This window comes from Gymnodraco acuticeps, unplaced genomic scaffold (assembly GCF_902827175.1).
Source record: "Gymnodraco acuticeps unplaced genomic scaffold, fGymAcu1.1, whole genome shotgun sequence".
NCBI lineage: Eukaryota > Metazoa > Chordata > Actinopteri > Perciformes > Bathydraconidae > Gymnodraco > Gymnodraco acuticeps.
Genome location: NW_022990047.1, coordinates 3230586 through 3253441, shown reverse-complemented (window position 1 = coordinate 3253441; position 22856 = coordinate 3230586). Strand labels below are relative to the sequence as shown.

The 22856-nt window shown below is 39.8% G+C and overlaps 1 long non-coding RNA gene across 1 annotated transcript; it reads right to left on the bottom strand.

The window, feature by feature from the left end:
- Nucleotides 1-11476: 11476 nt before the first annotated feature.
- LOC117545715 lies at nt 11477-21488 on the bottom strand. The gene is made up of 4 exons (XR_004568878.1): nt 21350-21488; nt 19693-19878; nt 17629-17933; nt 11477-11743 (listed from the first exon to the last, which is right to left on the bottom strand). It is a non-coding gene; the product is annotated as an uncharacterized LOC117545715 (long non-coding RNA).
- Between the last annotated feature and the right edge of the window lie 1368 nt (nt 21489-22856).

Here is a 22856-nt window from a genome sequence, read left to right as displayed (position 1 = left end):
GGTAATTTTGAAAATTAATAAAGTTCATTTATTCAAACATTTGCATGATGTATACAGTATGCTGTACCCATTGTATTTTAATTTAGAACAGTATGTATGTTTTTTACAATTGAATGCATTCACATGCACTTTGACCGAATAGTTAATAGAAAATCGATATTTAACACTTAAAAGAGGAGGAAATAAGTTTACCCTCATTTAAAAAGCCCTTCAGTATCCCCTCTCGGTGGAGTACGACTGAGGGTAAAGGGCACACCCTTATTGCTTTGTTGGGACACTGGTCCCCAATAACAAACTGCAGACCATCCTCATCCTCATGACCTCGGGTCAAAGAGTAACAAGAGGGCAAGGTCACTGGCAGGGCTGCACACGCTGGAATACATCATTTAAAATTGATTGATGGAGATAATATCTGGGGAAACAATGACAATGAACGCTTGTTACTAAAAATGTGTAATTGATTTGAAGAGAAATAAATGTCATAATGTCAATAAATACAGGACGTCGGTTTACGGTGCAGTTTTTTCTGTATCTTCCTCATCATCTTTTTGTGATGTCATTTCCACATGCTCTGTCCACCTGGCTGCGGTGTTTCCCTGATGGAGGGCTGGCAGCAGCTCATGGTGGGAGTGTGGATGATTCCCACACATGAGTAGCAGCGAGGAATCCATGGCCTCGTCCCGTCTCCTCGCTAACAAAGGCAAGCTTAGTGCTGTTTTCTTTTGTCATCAGTAACGTGTTTGAGTAAAGGAGGTAATGGTGCCACAAGTGCTCCAATTAAACGAGATGCAGCCCTGCTGGGAAGAAAGGCTCCCCCATTGCCCCCGATACCCCCCAAATACACACACACTCAAACCGGGCCTCTTCTCATCCTACCCCCATGCCGTTCCCGCCCCAACTCTACTCATGTTTATTCATCAACCACTTACAGGGCAAACGCAGAGGCCTGTTAAAACTAAATCAGACTTATTTATATATGATGCCAGATCTTCCCCTTTGTACGTTAAGGGAGCTTTACGGCATCCTGGCAGCCATGTTTGATGTTTGCCCTCCTTTGGACAGGCCCTGACCACACATGTGACTCCCACAACAAAAAACACAAACTGTACAGGGACAGCAGGGAGAGACCCAGAGGCCACGGAGAAGGTGAGATGGAAAAACTTGAGGAGGCAAAGGGGCATGAAAAGGGGGAGGGAGAGACAGAGAATGAGGCCTCACTTTCATTGCTGATGACTGACTGCCTGCCATCCGGGCTCAATCATGATCTTTGATTGACAGGTCAGCGGGAAGGAGAGGGTGGGAAACAGGGTGCAGGACAAGAGCTTAGAATGGGAGCAGCACAATATAACTCCCATGCAGGGGGCCGCACAGACGCTCATTAATGATAAAGAACATACCAGGATAAGCATGTTTTCCCTGCATGCCAGCGATGTTGTTTGTAGGTTGAGATTAGTTTTTAATCTTCTATACGTGCTTATGTGAAATGTACAGAGTACAACGTGGGAGGTCGTGTCAGAGCACCTGGCTTGGGCTAGTTGGCTTTTTGTCTTTTCGCCATTATTCTAAGAAAACAACGTAATGTGTCTAATGGTGATTATGTTGCCAGGGTATTCATCTTTTTGTTTAACAGTTTGCACATATGTGTCAGTCACTCTGCAGTAAAAATCTCTGAATTCACTTTACAGTTACGAGGATCTACAACGGTTAGAGAAGTATTCAGGGATCCATGTACTCCCTCATAAAGAGAGCAGTAAAAGCCCCCATTGAAAGAAACCACAAGTCCATAGAACTGCTCATAAACTATTCAAGCCCTGACTCCTTTCTCTATACTTAATCTACTCACGTTTTGTGCAGCCTCAGTGTCCCCTAAAGGTTGCTTCTTAGCAGGTGCATCTGACTTCTAAAACCCCTCTGACCATTTAGATCTGGACTTTTCAAAAACGAATACTACGTTGCTTTTTTCAGTTCTGTCCTCATCAGTGATTGAAAGTATCGTCAGTGTCGTATTGGGGCCCTTTTGTCACATTTTCTGAGTTGTTAGCAGTTCTACCATTGTGACTTCTCTTCTAAACTTCTCAGATTGAGTCATTTAAATAATTGTTTTAGTCATAGAGAGGTCCAAATGTCAGACGTTTTAACAAAATGAGCAAGGATTCCAATGGTTCAAAACATTGGTGTTAATTATTTTTTTCTTTCCTATTACTTGAATAATCTAGATTTAATTTCCTTTGTACCACATATATTTGAAGCTATAGTTACTTAGGTGCATGAAGTGCATGAAGCTGTTAAAAAGCTTAACCTAAAACGTAAAATCCTGCCTAAATGTTACTGTTCAACTACAATCTGTAAAAGGGTCATTCTAAATATTGAGTTATTTTATTGTATTGTTTAGGTACATTTCTAAGTTGCACTTTCAAGCAGTACTTTGATCATTTTATTATGTGGTATTGATATACTTTTACTTTTACTGTAGTGAAATGCTCTGAATGCTTCTTCCACCACAGGACCCACTTCAGAGGTTTAAACACTTTCATTTGGACCCACCGGACTTAAATGCTGTAAAGAAATGTATTTCCCTTTATTGTTCAAATCTCCAACCCTGACCAACAACATAAACTAAATGCACACCAATGCACAGATGTCAGATCAGTGACAGAAGATATTTTTCTGCACAACCTTATGATACTTCAAGTACATTTGCTGATGAAACATCTGTAGCATTTGAATGAAGGACTTTTACTAATACTGGAGCAGCCTGTATATTGCTGTAGGCCCTTCGGTAGGCCTACATTACCTTGATTAAAGTCTTTCACCACTGCCCATTTGTGTTTTCCCCTTCTGTTCTCAACCTGCTGACGGGCCTCCCAGCTCCAGCCTCCCCAGGTATCCCCAGGCCTCCCCACGCCACTAACTGTCCACAGAGCCTGTTTAAGTGTCCCTATCGGACCACAGTGGAGAGGAACAGCAGATTAACCATGATCCTATCTGCTCACCGCTAGCCCCTTCATACGCTCCGTTACACCAGCATTTAAAAGGAGGAGGGGACGCCATTCAGGCCCTGATATGAATCCCAGACGAAGGGACAAGAACAGAGCTTTCACCCCCGTTTCACAGAAAAGACCCCTTTCTGGCACCCTCTAATTCTGGTTGCTACGGGCTCCTGGGTTCAATGGTGGACTCCCGTTGTGAGGGGACAAAGCCTCTCAGTCATCCGGCCATGGTTGCTAGGGGAGGCAGAATGTATGGGGAGGGACGGGCTGCCGTTGTCCCAGACTAAATGTCTCTGTCAAGGCGGCTGAGATGTGGTGATTGACAGGTGGCTACACGCTCCAGTGCGGATCACCAGGGAGGTCTGGGGGGCCTTATCTGTGACTGTGTGTGTATAAATGTGTATCTATGGCAGGTTATGGTATTTGGCATTGGCATATGGTTTTTAGGTTTCTGTGGCACCGTTTATTACCTGTAGAGGGAGCTGCTCCTGCTTCAACTCGATGTTCCATCAGCCTTTACATTATTCAGTTTTTAACCTGGCCGGCATTGATGGTAAAAACACATTTCAATAATGTAAAACTAATCTGATAGGCCTAAATCATTCATTTGAAACCATATGTTAAGCCCTCCTCTAGTCAAAAATATGTTTTTTAGGCTACATTTTTTTCATTTTGATGTTTGAACTTGACTGTGCAGAATGATCTTCTGAAGGGGAAAGTTTCTCTGTGCCTACCTTGAAATCTGAGTTCAATACGTTCATTTACTAGCAGGATTACAGATAGCTTGAAAGCCAATCATGTCCTTCGGAAAAACATTTGAACTAGCAAGAAGCAGTAGATGCGACTTTAACCAGGTAATTTTGAAATGTTTTGTGGAAAAACCAGATGAGACACAAATGATAATAAGTAACACATATGAGTGATCTTAAACTCAAAGTTTTACTAGCCCAATGAACTATAAGTAGAAGTGCTTCCACATTAAAATAGCCCTTATGACTGATGTTAGATGTAGGCCTAACATTGTTAGATTCTTAATCATATACTATAATGCATTTAATTTGGCTGCCTGTGTTGGAGCTAGTTTTAACCTGAACCAGAGTTCAGCGAGTCCCAACATTGCAATAGGGCCCCTCCAAAGGGTCTTGTTAAATCTGCGGGGTAGTGATGTGATTAATGTGCTTCAAATGTATCTCATCCTGTCTAGACTTTTCGCCGATCTTTTGTTTTCCGTGTGTGAAATATATAATTGTACCTGTTTTGGCTTCCTAACTATGTTTTAAAAAGAAACCATGTGAGGAGTTTAGAGTGGAAAGGACTATGTGGTGAAAATTATACAAATTAATGTAAAAAAACACATAAAATATGTGTTGACGGTTCGTCATAGAATATGTGTTGGCATATATAGAATTTTTTTTATTGATTGGGATTAACCCCTTGAGATGCACCATCTCGTTTTCAAGGGGGTCCCGACAATAGCAACAACTTACATAAACAAAAAGACAAAATGCAAAACATGACACACAAGACAAACCACATACAGTCTGTTAAGTAAAATTCAAGCAATGCATACAATCATTACAATTTGAGACAGTTAAGCAAATCCGTTTCATCAATATCAGTTTCATTAATAACAAGTGCAGACCAGTTGAAAGTGAGATGATAATGCATGTTTAAACATACCCAATGATGCAAAAGATCTAATAGCAGCAGGTAAAGTATTCCAGTCAGTTGGGGCTTTGAACATGAACGCATACCATTGGGTTGTTAATAACTAGGAGGTTTGACACCTATATGTTTTGTAAAGGTTCACAATGCTACATCCTAAACCAGTGTCACTCTGAATGCTTATTTGTGGTCTAAATAAAAATGTTTTAAAAAATAAAGTACCATATATTTTTTTTAATTACAGACTAAATTGACTAAGTATATAAAAACTTAAGGACCAAAATGTAGGAACAAACTCCAACAACAAATGACATAAACAATCACAGAGCATGTACATGGTTAGTGTCAGTCTAGCACGCTGTATGTTGTCTCATATTGTATACAATATAGTCTAAACAGCTTTACAGTCAGAGTCAAATATATAGCTTTTGTTAGACAGAGAGAGCACATTGTAAATCAAAAGGCTAAATTAAGGCTGTGGGTTTATGTTTATCTGCCTCAAAAGGATTAGTGATATTCAGACTTCTGTGTCTCCCCGGCCTGGGAACCATCACCCCGCCGCTCTCTAGACACCAGCACTCCCCGTGTCCCCCTCCAGAGCCACAGAGGTGAGTGGGAACAGACAGAGTAGGACGAGGGGATCTAAAGGGGTTCACGCACCACACCGTCTCCCCTCAGATAGACGGCTGGGACTGTCTGGGTTCTGCTCTCCCAGACAGGGAGCCCTTCCACCCGTCAGATGCTGCCCACGCCCATCCCCCCCACCCCCCTTTCGCCTTGACCTTGACTCTCTGTCACTGAGGCCCTCCAGATAGTCTGGGGTCAAAGGCTAACAGCAGCCACACATCAGACACGGTTCAGGTCCCCTGTGTCCTTATGAATGCTGAATGGTAAATCACCCTAAAATCAGCCTGTTGGAATGTGGCTTGGAATTCCTGCAGAGATGGAACTCAGGGAGACCGCTATAATATTGACCATATATCAAGATCATGACAACAAATAGGTCGATTTTTAAAAATGCTTTTACAACTGATGCTTTAACGTGTCCTGCATGCATATGGATTCAATGAAAATAAAGGATTTTGAGAGTCCAAATTATGATTTTGTTCATATTCATATCTATATTTTGTGTTTAATAATAATGGGAATCAGCTCCCAGATGCATTACTTTTCATTTGCAAGCAGCCATGTTACATTTTACCTTTCACCTTTGACTGCTGATTCACATCCTCCTCAGCCAATCACATCTCAGCTAAGCAGCTTGTCATGACAGATTTGAGAGGGAGGAGAGCGGCTGCATCCTCACGTGGCTTTTTGAAAAATGCCAAGCCCAAGCCACACAGTGTGAAGCTCTGATGAGCCTCGTGTGAGCTGGTTGTGTCTTATCTCTCTTTCTCTCACGTACTGTCACTCTCTTTATTCCCTTCTGTCTTTCCATAACATATTTTTTCTTTTTGACTCTGAATTCTAGCATTTCTGTTTTTGTTATCTAAGCAAAAACTGCCTAATTGTCTCATTGAGATCTCCCATCTTTTGAGGATGTAAGGATCTTTATTGCCATTATGCATCAAAGGGTAGCACAATGAAATCCATTAGTCCAATCCAATAGTCCAATACTCTTCCTCTGCTCTGTTGTACATTTTTAAATCACTTAATTTCTTCAAGAACATTTTTATCAAAATCAGAAATGATTTAATTATCTGCTTTAATGAAGAAAAACTAAATTATATAAACATAAGAAGTAAAAATGTGCAACTAAAAGATAAAATAAGATATCAACATAAGAAATTAGAGTTAAACAGTCTGATGAGGATGATTAATTTGATAATCTTACAAGCAAATTTAGCTATCAGACTGGATGCAAACCCCAATCTAGAATATAAGACCAGCATTTCCAGCTTTTTTCTCTCATTGAATATTGTCCCCACATACAGACGGAAAGTGGAGATTTGCAAGCTAGTTGACAAAAAGAACAATAAGAATCAGACACACACAAACCTTATCAAGGTCTCCTCGCTCACACTTCGTTCACACACTCTTTCAAAGGATATCCAGTCCAGTTTTATACTGAACACATCATATTTCTTAACCTGCATGTGCAGCACCAAACTCTATTTTTGATTACAAAAAATAACTCAACCTGGATCCACTGATTTAACCATGCTTCTCTCACCCATCAATAAATAAGGGCTTGTCAAAAGGCTACTGTGGTGGATTCAGGTATGTAGGTGACACATTTTGAATGTCATGTTTTTCTGAGTCCACTTTAAATAACTATAGGTGAAATTAATATCAATAGCACAAAACGTTGCGCAATACTACAACTAATTGAATGATTTTAATTGGGTATTTTACTTGCATAAATCAGGCTTAACCTTTTTATTCGTATTCGCCTATTTTAGATCAAATGTGCTTGCCTGTGTCCTTCACGTAAAATCCTCTACATTATTGTCTTGATTGTGAAAGCTTGTTTTCACAGGCTACATCTGATTTCATTAATTTTCGTTATAACGCCTCAAGAAAACCATTGCAGAAGATGTCGTTAAATAAAACAGATCTTGTATATTGTATTTACTCAAAACGGTTACAGCGAAAATCAAGGGGCTGTACTGCAAACGATTACTATATTGCTCGGTTGTTTGTGGAGGAAGAATATGTTTTACACAGTCACACACACTATTTGGTCCAACATAAACCGTTACACTGGCTACATAAAAAGTGCAGAACTAATAATTGTTCGCATTATTCGTTAACAACCCAATAATGTGCCAACACATTTTTTTTATGACGAACCGTCAAGATTAAAAACGTTTTAAAAATCATATTTATAGGCCTATGTGATTCTTTATTCGTGTAATCACTTGACACCCCGAGACCATCAGTCTTGTGCCATGCGGCCCTGATACAGACTGAGTCACCGGGTCGGCAGGCTGGCTCTCAGAGGAGCTCCATTCATTACCCGGAGCGTCCATTAGCTGTATTACAGGCCGCGAGCCGCTGCTGTTTCCCGGCTGTATCACGGGGTTACGCAACAATCAACGGAGGCACTTTGGCCGTAAACACTGATGTAAGTCGTAAACAAAAAGGTGTAAATTAACTTACTGGAATCCATAGACTGCTGGAATCTTAAACAAATACGTGCAATAAAGAGGGAATACATGTTGTTTCTTAAATAAAGACATACGTTTTTTAAATGTTGAACCTTCTGGAACATAAAAATATAAATAATGCTCAAGTAGCAAATCTATAAATTGGCTCAAACTGTTTGTTGGAATTACTACATAAAATACACTTTGTCGGTTTAACCCCAAACCAGTCAGTACAACTTTATGATTATTTAGGAATATTGACCCTCTCTTGTGATTTTTGCATGATATTTTATTTTTAAAATACTGGGGGTAATAAAAAGAAAGGAGACTGTTCAGGTTCAGTTGGTGCTTTCCTTTTAGCCCTTCCCACTTCCTTTTCCTTATTGAGGACTCCTTATTGGTGTCTTTTCTTAAAAAGCTACATAATATGCTGCAAAATGATTTATTAAATCCAAAATTAATGTTTACAATTAGCTCAATGTAGAACTGAATTTGTCTTCATCTTTCTTTATATAACTCGTGTCGGATTGTTGTTGCAGTACATTTTGGCTGACAGATAATGTAACCTATTTGATTTCTAGAATTGTTTTCTTTTTTTTCCCTTTACATATTCCCTTTCTTAAACTATTTCAGAAATCAAACATATTTTGGATTAAGCATCAGCTCCGTGGGGGAGGAACCAATTGATTATAAAGAGACCCAGACTCTTTGCACAGAGAAAGGGCCCCCTGTTGTCTCAAACCAGCTCCTCTAACTTCCCAGAGTGCAGGGGCCCAGAGGCAGGGCTGTGAGGACTGTGTGCTGCAGTAAATGTCTGCAGAGCGACTCCTCTGAAGCGGCAGTGGTGTGGGTGGTGAGGAAGGACTTGTAGGATACATTAAATCAGCCTGATTAGGAGTTTTAGGCGAGGGCAAGGCTCAGGTCTGACTGAAAGGCTGCCGGGCAGCCCTTGAGTGATACTATTCACATCCTGGGAGAAAGGTCAGTGTCAGAGGAGTTCACAGGCCCCATCCCCATTCTTATGCTAAAAGTTCATATACATAGGCTCATTCAGGGGCTGGAAAGGCATAAACAGCTTCTACCGACTTTCCCTCCAAAATGTTAGGATTCTCATCTTAAACTCTGAGGTCCTGCCTCTTTCTCTCTCGTGCTCATTCTGAAGTTTTTAATGTAAGATTATTGAACAAAAATTAATCCATCAATGTCTATTTTCATCTGAGTTTAAATCAAGTTAAAGTTGTTAGTATGTTATGTGGCATAATTTTTTTCTAGATTTGCAAAACTTTTCTAAATCAGACTTAACCGATGACTTAAATATGGGTTTTCTTTTTTTTCCTCCGTTAAAAGCTCCTTAAAAGTGAACCTACTGTTCTTTATTTTAAAAGCTCCTTAAAAGTGAACCTACTGTTCTTTATCTTAAAAGCTCCTTAAAAGGGAACCTACAGTTCTTTATCTTAAAAGCTCCTTAAAAGGGAACCCACTGTTCTTTATCTTAAAAGCTCCTTAAAAGGGAACCTACTGTTCTTTATCTTAAAAGCTCCTTAAAAGGGAACTCACTGTTCTTTATCATCTTGTATCTGTTGTTCCAGTCACTCCTCTTTAACTTGTAACCAGCTTTTATTGACTTCCTGTAAATGAACTTGTTTAGGCGTTTTCCTGTCCGTCCCAGAGTCCAGTGGTCAATGGGGAATTGCAGGAAATAGCCACTTAATTAGCGGCCCTTGACCTTTTGCTTTGGCTCCTGACCTCAGCGCCTCTCCAGCCTGTTTAAAGCCCTCTGGGGGACTGTCCAGATCGTGCCCCCTGACCCCCTGCTGACCTGTAGGGACTTCACCAACAGGTCCCTGACCAGCCGTCACGCCAGGACACTCATCAAAAAGCAATATTTAACCCAGGAAGCCCATTCAGGCAACTAATGCATGAAGGACGACAGGACAAAAAAAATGTATGATGAAAATCAAACCAGTGTAAACGTATTTACAAAAATCAATTGAAACCTTTGGGCCATGGTTCCATAACCCCTCTAAAGGATGATTTCAGTAATTGGTTTGCAGTCATCCAGAGGGGGGGAACTAATCATCGAAATCAGCCGCTGTAGCGTTTGGATGGATTGAAAACGTGCTGACTTCCGCATGGCCCTCCATGTGTGAGGCGTCCCCTATGAGTGTGATTTTGGATTTAAGCAGACGTGGTTTTACACTTTGTTCACTCTAACTTATTTGACTCAATTCTTTGTTCCCTTGTGTTTGCACTGAAAAAACTGAACCCTTGATTTTAATGAAATATATTATGTTAACAATTTCAAAATAACTGTATTAATTCAGTTGAAAACATTTATATTAAGTTGAATTTTGTATTTTGTATTCAAATGTAATAAAGTTGCTTTTATCGAACCTAATACAGTTATGTGAAATCTGTTGACATAATACATTTGATGAAAGTCAATGTTTCAGTTTTTTCAGTGTGGTGTATATAGTAATTAATAGTCTACCTTTATTTGTGAGCTGCTGCAATTACTTAAATGAGTAAAGTCCCTTTAATCTTAATCTCACTTAAAGAGATGTTTTTACCCTTTATTCATTTCAAATGCAAAAGTGTTTGTTTTTTTCCCTGTGTAAAATGAATGTTGGCATATCTAGAGTTTGTAGCTGCGACTCATACATTCAGCATTTAATTTGATTATATAATGTAATGAAAGGTTTTAACTATAGACCTGATATTAAACTGTTTCATTGTTTGAAAATAACCTTAATTATAATGTATAGAATAGAAAACACAAAGCTGTCCCTTATACGTTTCGGTCTTCTCTTTTACTTATGCAAACTTAGTTAATTTTCAAAAAGAGGCTTAATCCCGCACTAAGCTGTAAATAATGTAGACTGGTTTGTTTTTAAAGCGTTTTTTCTTGTTTCCAGATAGACGCAAATAATCCCTTGTTTACCCTGCGAGTGTCCATCTGTTGTTTGACTCCGATCACAGATCAGTCGGACACTGATTGAGGTCCCGACTGACACCAGGAAGGCCTGTAATCCTCAAACCTGATTAATCGTCCCATGGTGGGCAGTAGTAGATAAGAATTTAAACTAAACAACACAGTGGTTTTATCCAGATTATACAAATGTGATTGTATCATGCTTTTAAAATGTGTCTGTTGAAATGAATAAAATATGAGGGGAATAAACGAAATCTTATATCTTTTATTAGTGGGCAGGGTCATTTTGTCCACTGAGTTTTGTGGCTGATGAACTTTTCTTTCCCACACTGATTCAGCACACGTCCCTCTGTCTGCTCCTCCTAATTAAAACTTAATGTGAGGTCACTCAAATACGATCTTCACACACATTAAAATGTGATTTAGAAAATGTCCTGCACACATGACTCTTTAAAACATTGTCTATTTTATATCGATTGCAATGTATTTTATTAAAGATTAAAGACTATAATGCTGTTGGAAAAATTATTTGTTAAAAACACATATATTTACAAACTCAGCAGTATAATATTTCATTGTAATAACTGATGTTTCCTATTTCGATCACTGAAATAAAACACCCTTTTGCCCAAAAACAAGACAATCAAATATGATATATGTTCAATATTTGTATTCAAAATCATACAAACAATAAACCATTAAAATTACAAGAATGTGTTAATATCATTTCATTAGAACAATTAATTCAAATGATTAATTAAAACATTAACATGCCCATAATGATAGTGAGAAGCAAGTAGAACATTTAAAGTTTTTTTTATTTGCAACTTTGAAAATAATAGGTAATCATGATGAGTTGACAGACATGAAATCATGGTATTTATATGCATAGCAAGCATTAGTTGTGCATTTTAGGCATACGGTTCTTTAACATCTCGTAAGACTCTCCCCTTTGGGCGGCTGAATATCTGAAATCATATTGTGTCTCTGCTGACGTCATCTTTGCATTTGGTCCACAATGTCCAACAGCAGGTTCATAAAGAAAGGCGTGCAGGTCCTGTCCCATCCTGCGGAAAAACATAAAAGGGAATTATTAGCAAGAGGACAAATATTTGTTTTCCACAACAATAATACATGTTTCTAGGAGCAGACAGTATTGACAATGTAACTTCATTAACAACGAGAACAAAAAATATTCACAATAAAATCTAAATATTAATCTGTAAAGCATTTCAGAGATTATAAAGTGCTTGCAAAAAAAAAAAGCTTTCTAAAGTACTGCATAAACACTGAATATATTGAGATGTGTCTATCACCCAGTATGAAAACGGTAATAATGATTCTGAAATCTTTAGTTTGGCTATTTGAAAATGCTGATGTGTATTTTTTGACAACACAGAATGTGTTGTTGTGCATTTGTTTTTAGTTCTGTACATCAGAAATTGTACACAGTGTTTCAGAAAAACAAACTTCCTTTTCATGCCCTGTAGAAACAGGCCCCTACTCTCTGTGTGTTGTTCTTCTCTCCCATTTTCAGGCTGTGTGCATGGGGGGATCTTAGGCTTTTATCCCCACAGGGAACCAGCCCCAACTCTTTCTCTGTCAATTTCCACCCACTCCCCAATTCAGACGAGCCTTTACTCCCACCAACCCCACAATGAAGGATTTGTCCTCGTTTTCTTTGTCCACCTCTGATATCTTTTTTTGACTGCTCCCTCTCTGCAGACAGCATGCAGCGTATGCAAATACACACTCTTTTATTCCCGAGACCCCTCCCCTTAATGAATGCAACCTTAAATGAGGACACACTTGCACACATTTACAGACAGGGCATGGAAACATGCACATATTACAATCACTGGATTTGCATGCCCTCTCCGACATGCAGTCACTAAAGCATCAAATACTGGCAATTTGGAAATAAGCAGACAGAAATATATTCTGTAACTTACGGATAAAACTGATTATTCATATATATGTCTATACATGCAGTTTATCCAGACAGATGGATAACAGAAAATAAGACACGAAAGAGTAGGTGTGGGACACAGAACAATCAAGTCTAGTTTAAGACTAGCGTTATAATACATTTGGGAATCTTTTTTGTGGTAAAGGGTTTTTTCTGACAAGAGTTGTTTAACCATACTATTTGTCAATAGTGTTTTCTAAGCCCACAAGTCAAGAGCACCAACACACACACAATGGGTGTTGAGATGTGTTGGATGAGGTTGAAAAATGAGACACAAATGGTTTAACACAATAGTGGGTCTGAACCAGTCTATGGTCTGAACTGAGGAAGAGGTGCAGACTGGTAATGTGTCACTCTAACGGCTGGATGAATTATAATGGTGTCTGATGAACATAAAGCGTTCTCTCGCAGCTAACATTCCCAAGCTGGCCCGTGCCATCTGTGAGCATGTGTGAAAGGGTTTGAGTCCGTGTGTGTGTGTGGTGGGGGGTTGACGTCTGCTGGACGGCTCTGACAGTTCGGCCTTTTCAGTTGAACATTACTGAGCCGGCCGGCCTCTTTCCCATAGCAACTCTAACAGAGGTCAAAGGCTATGTACCTCCATCCACCACCTCCTCCTCCTCTTCCTCCTCCTCCATCTCCTCCTCCAGGGTGGCCACAGACAGAGCTGCTGCACCCATGAACTTGAACTTGATTTCTGACTGAGTGATGGAGTCGTATACACTGAAAAAACCTGAAGCATTGACTTTAATTAAATGTATTATGTCAACTATTTCACTTAACTGTGTTAAGTTAGTTGAAGCCATAATATTAAGTTGAACTTAATATACATAATACATTTGATTTAAGTCAACGTTTCAGTTTTTTCAGTGTATCATCGACTTTATTCCAACTTTTCTCCTCTTTCCACCCTCGTATCTAATTCATGTACTGTACCAGTAGAATAAGGAAAGGAGTAAAAATGAGGTCACACCAAGGATTCCCCTTAATACTCCTCATTCTCATCTGCTCCTGATGTGATTACAAAGGCTGCTGTATTAAAGGCTAAGTCACCTAATTCTCCTCTACTTTCATTGGAGCATACAGGACCCCTACTCAGGGACACCACAGCCAACAGACGTAATCTGAAAAGCCTGGGATGTCGAAACTTCTCTCCATCTTCCTCTAAGATACTTAATGTCAGGCTTTGTGCTAGATTAGTCTCGGACAAAGTTGCATTAAAACACACCAGATGAGCCTCGCTTGACCCACATTGGACTCCAGCCAACACTATGGGCGGCGGGTGAGCCGGGCTTTATACATCACAGCAGAGCCGTTAAAACATTAATAGAGTCTACACATAGTGAGGAGGGTCCTAAGAGGTAACCCAGGAGCTATATAGTATTAACATTTTTATCTACTATGGCTACGCTGCTTCACCAGCACAGAATTTAAACTGGGTGGCGGCTACTGTCACTTTATCATGTCACACATAATAATTACTTTGTGCTGAAAATCTCACATGGTAAAAAATAATGCATAGCTCATAATGAATAACAGAGGAGAAAAGGAAGAAGCAAAGGAAAGTAATCATCTATTTTCTGTCATTTTCTGGAGTGGAAAAACATTTCTCTGTCAGTTTTCAAGGTATAAGAAGATATTGAAGAATGTATCACTAAGTCACTGTGTCTATAGCGTGCAGAGGGAAACTCAGGGACGTCTACATCCTAAATCCTCCTGACATGGAGTCAAAGCTGCTGACCTCACTGTCCAGACAATCTTGATGGAAAACTATTGTCTGTTTCAGAGCAGATTAAAACCAGACTCTTAATCAGTTTCACCAAAGTGTTTATGAAGAACACAAAATCACATTAAGCTCATCTTGATATTTTAATTGATTTAATGTGATGTCAACCTGCGTATTGCATCAGAATTAAAGATCCGGGAAAGTCTGTGTGCATGCGTCTCATTGTACATCCTCCAAATACTATAAATAGTAATTGTTCTTCTAGCAGGCGTAGAGAAGACAAATACATTTTCGTACGGATTTCCTTCAGTCAAGGCAACGCAAGGCAAGTTTATTTATATAGCACTTTTCAACACAAGGCAATTCAAAGTGCTTTACAAAAAATGAAAGACATTAAGAAAATGGCATTTAAAATCAGTCATTAAAAAGAAAAGCCACCGTCACCGCCTCTCTTTGACCACGTTGTCTCTGTCGACTGCCGCAGCTATCACATACAGTTGCAGACCGACCTCCACACACACACACACACACACACACACACACACACACACACTACACACACACACACACACACACACAACACACACACACACACACACACACACACACACACACACACACACACACACACACACACACACACACACACACACACACACACACACACACACACACACACACACACACACCACACACACACACACACACACACACACACACACACACAACACACACCACACACACACACACACACACACACACACACACACACACACACACACACACTTCAGGCTGTATATTTTGCATGGCAATGCACAAGCTAACAGACGCTCAGCAAACGCAGAGGTAACACTGGTGACTCAAACATGGCTGCCCGTGTGCTACACCTGCCTCTCGTGCCTCCTTCACATACACGTATAGTATTTGTCTCCACCGTCTTTAACCCTTTCTTGACAAGCCAATCTGTAGTTTCACTTCATTTTCACCGCCTTGCCCCTTTGTTTTCTTTAACGTTCTATGCAGATCTTCAACAGAAACGTAGCATAGCAAGCTACAGTACCTCCAAGATTAATTTCTCTGCTTCACCTTGCTTTCTCCCTTCTGACAAATCTGCCTGAAGCTGTGCGCTGTACAGTATATCACAGATGAGCAGCGCAAATGCAATTATAAAGACAGTTCTGAGGGAATAATCTTCTGACATGTGGGCTGAGCATGCCTTATATATTGTGTGGAGGCACATGTACAGTATGAGGATCATTAATAATCATTATCCACAGGGTTACATCATTCAGCTTGTTAGGCACACCCATCGCCTCAGCTGAGTCATTCTCGGTGATACACAACTGTCGTGGGAGATTTTCACGATGGCTGTCTTTTCTTACCACGTGACAGCGATACAAATATGTAGATTGTGTTTGCAGAAAGGACAAATCATATCCAGCTGCTAAATTGAGCTTAGATAAAGAAGTACCTGGTGGATGATGGGCCCACTGGGTAAAATAAAATCAGGTTTTCCCTGTGTAAAATGTGAAGAAAATACACCTTTGTGGAGCTGATAAGTCTTTGCCTTACGTGTTTGATAGAATCTAATGTTAAGGCGTGATCCGCTGTGTGACAGGCCTGAGCATCTATATGCATATCATGTATGAATGCATCTCTAATGCCAGTGAATGCTTCTCAAAACAGCATCTAAATGCCTTTCAGACATGCAGAGGAGGCTGAATAGACTAATGAACAGTCAGGTGGCACTCCAGGGCCTGGACTACCACCCCCCCATCACACACATATCAAACACACATACACTTGCTCACACATTAAAACTCAGCGGCTCGCCCGACCCCGGTGATCCGCACGACAGTCTAATGTCTCAGGCATCTGCTCATGTCTAGTCTGGAGGGCCGTTCCCACCCTGCCCCCCAGCACAGGCCTGCCGCAGCACCAGCTCCCACAATGGTGGGAACGCAGGCCCTTACGGAGGGCGGAGGTGGGGGTGGGGATGGGGGACTAAACAGCTATTGAGAGGGGAAAGAGCGAGAGAGCGGGGCTGAATGATAATGTGAAAACGCACGGCACTGTTCATTAACACACAGGCACTGCAGCTGCACATGTTGGCCCTGGACACACACGCTCACGTGTCTCTTTTTTCTGCTTCAGGTTGCAGACAGAGCCATCAGGGTTACAGAGCAGCTCCACGCCACGATTAACAGCGTTCCCAGGATCTCTGTGTGTGTATGTGTGTGTGTGTGTGTGTGTGTGTGTGTGTGTGTGTGTGTGTGTGTGTGTGTGTGTGTGTGTGTGTGTGTGTGTGTGTGTGTGTATGTGTGTGTGTGTGTTGTGGTTGTGAGAAAGAGCGGTTACAGGGATAGTAGAATTGGAGCTTTGATATTTGGCAGTTGCTTTTAGTCTGTGTGTGTAAAAGTTCACGTGTGCAGCATTGGAATGTATTGCGTTTAAAATGAGAGTTATAATGAATATAAAATGTTAAGGACTGAATGCATAAGAAAACACAAGCCCAACCATATAACCAGTATTTAAAGTGTTTTTAAAAAAGCCATTTAGATGGCTCTGATGAACACCATTATATAAATATAGTAAACTGCTGATTTTCAGTGTGGAAATTAGCACACAAGGAACTGCTTTGTGAGCAAATATCTTAGTCATAAACATAATCCGAGATTGTAATGATTCTTCTTTCAAAAACAATAATGCTTTTCCATGAATAGGAATCTTCCGGGTATCCTCTCCTCGACAGAATTAACCCAAAGGGGTTCTTCAAACTTAGATAGTTAAGATGCTGTACTAAATATCCTAATGTGAATCTAATAATAAAAGCATTTGTTTTGGATGAATCTCCATGGTTTGCCACGTGGAAACACGACATACAGCGCTGCTTGGTGTGCATTGGGGAGTAAAGAAGCACCATGACGAGAGAGGATGGCAGGTTTCCTTCAACCAGTGCCAGCTCATTAATTTTGTTTGCTACCTAGCCCCCCCTCCCCCTTTCCCACCACAAACTACCACCCTTCCTCACCCACCTCCCCCTTCACATCACCCCTTAACTGCTAATTAGCAGGAGCAGAAGATAGAAGAGAGAAGGGAGAGGCCATGTGTGACTGGGGAGGAAATGGGAAACTCTTCTTCTTTCCCTCGTCCTTCCTCCTGCCCCCTTCCCCCATCACACAATCACACCCCCACCTCCTGCCCACCACCATCATCACCACCACTGGTACCCAACAGAAAACCATAATGCAGCTCACCTCGTATGCCAGCCCAGCCATTTTAGGTTTCGCGGCAACGTTTCTTAAGATGGCTCCTCTGAGCACGCCCATACTCCAGGGATCCGGCAGGTTCTTTGTCCGCCTCCTGGCACGGGCAAAGTGTCCCCCGTTGGCAGTGCAGATGGCATTAGAGGCTCTTGGGCAAAAAGGGTGAGAGTGGGGGAGGGGAGAGGAGGAGGTGGCAATTCCGGCCCAACTGTTTTTTCTCTCTCCTCGTTTTCTTTTAACGATGATTTGCCCTCTTTTCAGGAAACAGCGTTCATTCAATGATGTTAATCGGAAGTCTGTAGCAAGAGCAGATGGAGGAGAGAAAACAGAGGAATAAAACATGAAAAGAACAGTCAGCACTTTGACTTTTCAGTATAGCTAAACACAGCTTTCTTTCTTCATTTACACCAGCAGTACTTTATTTGAGTACTGAGTAGTAGTAAGAAGTTAATACAACTTTTACATCTCTAACTAGCTCTTCAATTCACAGTGCAGCACCCTTGTTTTTGTGTGAGCGTAAGTGTTTTTACAATAACAGCACAAAAAGAAACATTTGCATTATACATGTACACAGGGTGGAACAAGAATGGCTTTGGATCATCCCATAAATAAAGCTTCAAGTGTTTCTACTCCCATTCATTAAGGAGGCGCACCATGCTGACACACTACCTATAACAGGCAAAGACTCGGACCACGGCCTTTTCACATATCCAATATCTTGCTGTGAAACGAAGCAATTAGCCCGGTTTGACAGTGAGCTGTACTGCAATAGGTAGTTAAGAGAGTGAATGAAAACTCATCTTACTTTCGTGCTCTTTAGGCTTTAGTGGCATTCTCCGGGCTGAGCGTATGCACTGCTCAGTGCTCAAGTACCAAGTTAAAAAGTTCATCTCCTGTCTACAGCATGGCCTTGGCCTTCTCATTGAGGCAAAACACAATGTATCCCAAAGGCTCCAAGATTAGCTACAGCTTTAAATACAGACGCCAAGTGTTTTTCTTAACCCTGTGTGTGTAGGTAGCTACACCACTCAACTGCATCATTAGCAGTCTTAGAGCCCTTAGTACCTGGACAAAGCAGTAGCCTTCCCTTTCTTTTTAACAAAAAGGTGAAATTTAAATGCATCATAAATTGAAAAATCTCCTTATAAATAAGCAGTATGCTTTACAATGATGAATATAGGAGGATCTGCTTTCTAAACATAAAAATATTGTCTTTGCAGCACTGTGTGAGTCCCTAAGCAGGAACCTCGAGAGATGAGAGAAATCCTGGAGGACTGTAGCTTTACTGTTTTTCACTTACTGCAGGTGAGCAGGAGGGGGAGAATAAACACTCTGAGATGTGGGCGGCCTTTTTCAGAAGACACTTCAGTGTCACAATGGAAAAAGCCCAGGTGTAAATAATATAATTAATGATGGCTGAATCCCATTTATCTGCTTCAGTTTCAGGGTTCTGTTGTAACTATCATGACTTACTGGGGCATTTAAATAGAACAGAGCCACCGTTAATCTTATGAATTAAACCCGTGCTTTTTGTAATATGACAAGTGAAATTGTCTGCTGTGAAAGAAAGCGTATTGAGAACGAAAATTGACCTTGTGCATTTAAAATAAATGTTATTCACTCTTTTCCTAAAAATCTTTTTTTTTAAATGAAGTAGGTTTTGGAGTTACATTCAAAGTGATTCCCCTTCATCCATCGAGCGCCCTGTTTAACATTCAGCACCATGCTGCAGGGGTCTGAATGGAGAGCCCCCCCAACAGGGCCAGTTATTGACTGTAACAAAAAAAGTAAAAAATTTGAATCTGCGTTTTTTTTGGGGCATATTTTCTCTACATATATTAGATTTTTGTTTTACTTAAAAAGAACCCTTACTCATGTAAGAGGTGACTTATACAATAAACAGATTTTTTTTTTAAAGTACTGCAAGGATATGGCTTTGCAAACTATTAATCTGCCATCAAAGTTTATTATAAAACGTTGAAAGACAGTATTATTCTATTTATATAGGCTATTGACGTTTTTATCAAAAACCTCAAAGCAAAACTATTTCCTTACCTTCATGAGTTGAAAGCCTGAGGAGTCCTCTTTTTTTCGGGAATAAACTCAACGTTATGGAAGTCGTTTCTACTTTCGGTTATCTAGCTTTATGCTGTATTTAAAACTCATACAGCTAGATAACCAAAGACAGAAACAGAGCCCCTCACAATCTCGTTCTGTAGCCCGACGTCATGCTGATTTGATCTGGAAGGAGGATGGAAATGGATTAGAAGGCCTTACATATTTGAAAACACACGTAAGCAGTTTTTTAAATTACAATTACGCACGGAGAATAGCAGAATTGAACAAAACGAGGAACATAGTTGGATCACATTTGTTAAAATGTAGGCTAACACATATTGTGTTGGTTAAAGAAGCTACAAACTAAATCAACCTGCCGTCAAATATTCCTGTGATGAATAACGTGTCTCGTAGAAGGCCTGTTTAATGTCTTAGTGAGGTAATTCTTAATAGTTTCAATTGTTGGTTGAATTGTAGCTTTGAACAGCCTCCTTCAAAAATATAAAATGATTACTTTAGGCTTTGGTATGAAAATAAAAACAAGAATTTGTATAGGCCGAAGTCAATGTGTGGGAGGCCCCTGCATTAGCATTTCTTGCAATTAACATCCGATTTATTTCCATAAGAAATCGGATATTGTAGCCTTTTCATCATTTACAAAGAGTCATATGTGAAACTTATTATTTATATTCATATAAACCCCGGAGAGACTTTAATAATCTAGTTTAAACTGGCAAAGGACCAAATTGAAATACAACCAGGTCACATTTCACGTGCTCAGATGCATTCAAAAAATATTACCTTCAGGTATACTCATAGCCTACATACAATTCGTAGGCTGTATTCTGCAGATCTGTTATCTAACAATGTTTACTTTTACACGAGGTGTTTTTAATGTAAAGCCACATTAAGACTATCTGGTAACTAAGAATGAATGATTTGTGCTATTTCACACCCTGACTAATTGTTATAAAATCATAAATATAGCCTTTAAAACTTAAAACCTGTAGCTATACATGTAAACAGGTATAATAGAAGCTAAAACGGCAGAATATGTTGCCTGAAAAGTCTGTACGATCGCATGACCATGAACCCGAGACAGCGTTATAAAGTAGCGTTTCTTTGATGCAGCAGATTGACTGATGCCGAGATTCACAGCTGAGTCTTTAAAACAATCTACTTACTATGAATGGAGCTGGGTTAAAAGAAGCTTAATTTATTGGGTGTTCCCGGGGGCAAAGAATCCCCTACTTTTAATGAGAGTTGCAATTGGCCTACTTCTGCTAAAACTAGACTATTTCACACCACTAGGATTATCCCCAAAAGCTATTACAGAAACCAATTTGTTACTGATCATTATAATGAACGAGGAGCGTGGTGTAATATTCTAGCACTTTGAAGAACAAGGGGTTTTGTCTGTTTGGGGACCAAAAACGTACCCTCATTTTAAATGAAAATCAAGGGCGTTTGTGGTGGTGGTTTAATATTATGCCATCACGTTAAAACACAAACAAAAGGTAAACTAAAAATGCATGTCATGTGTCCCTAAATGTTCCGCATAAATGACACATGGACACGGCAAGACAGCAGGTTGAAAGCACGTTAAAATGTACGTTAAAATAGCCTAATGTGTATTTCCAGGCGCGTGTCTTACCTGTTTGAGACGCAAAGCAGACTCTGGAGAGAAATGTCCTCAACTTTAGGTCGTTATGAATTTTCCTGATGGTTTTCTCTGCGTTTACATCGGGCCCTTGTGGAGAGCTGCTCTCAGGTGAGTCCGGTTTCATCCTCAATCCTCCAGCTTCTGCCTCTCCTCAGGGCTGCGCGCTCCCTCTACTCGCTCCGCACTGACGTCATGCCAGGGCGGCGTATTGACCAATCACAGAGCACCAAAGAATGCGTCAACAAGACGTCTCACTCCTCACAGTTTTTTTAATATTGTTGCAATTTCTTCAACACCAATACTACTACTACTACTACTACTACTACTACTACTACTACTACTACTACTACTACTACTACTACTACTACTACTACTACTACTACTACTACTACTACTACTACTACTACTACTACTACTACTACTACTACTACTACTACTACTAACATTGTGGAATTCGCCAAGTTATCATCAAAATTCGAAATGTTCAAATTTCAATATTTTACTTTAGAACTTCGAGGGATTTCTTATACAATTTGAATTAAAAAATATAAATTACAAGTTAAAAGTTGACCTAGGAAACAGCATCATTATTTTCCAAACAGCAGTTTGTGGGATGTTGGTAATGTCAAGTGTATATCCATTAGTTAGCTATGAGATCACCGAAGACCATCACACAGCGCCACAGGAGGTATTTCCTCCCAGTGGCCATCAAACTCTTTAACTCTTCACCCTTAAGTAAAGGGAACTGAGAACTTCCACACCAACATGTGCAATATAAATATAATTACCATCATTGTAATACACTCGCTGCTATATAACTATATAATATTAGTATTATTAATAATATGCTATGATAACGTGCAATTACGTAACTGCCACTACGTTTTATTTGTTGCACTACTAAATACTGCTAATAATTGCATTGATTGTGTGACCATCTGTTTCTATGTTTCATGTTTTCTGTAATTGCTCTTTTTACTGCACTTTTAGTGTAGTTTTGCTGTTGTGCTGCTGTGTTTATTGTATTTGTGTTACTCTGGCACAACAATTTCCTTCGGGATAAATAAAGTCTTATCTTATCTTATCTATAAGGAATATATTTAAAATATTACACATGTTTATTTATTATTTTTCAAGTCTTATAGTGCCTCTGTAGTTTGTTCACATGTTCAATATTGAGCTTGCTTGACATTTTCTCAGAAAAGTGATTGAATATATATTCAGATTTACATGAGCAAAGTAATTGTTCTAATGTTGCCCATCTCCCTTGTTATGCAGGTAAAGTAAGATTTGCAACTTCCAAAGTATCCACTTAGGCTCAATCCAATGTAATGATAATACAATTAAAAAAACATCTGGTAACAGAGGCATGCAAATGTTGCTACCTGTGATCGATATATTATTCACTGGAAAATACTCTGTACATAGCATATAGTACAATAGGCTCTTTTAAGTTTAGAAAAGTCAGCTCAATAGATGCATTTCCGCCCTTTATGCA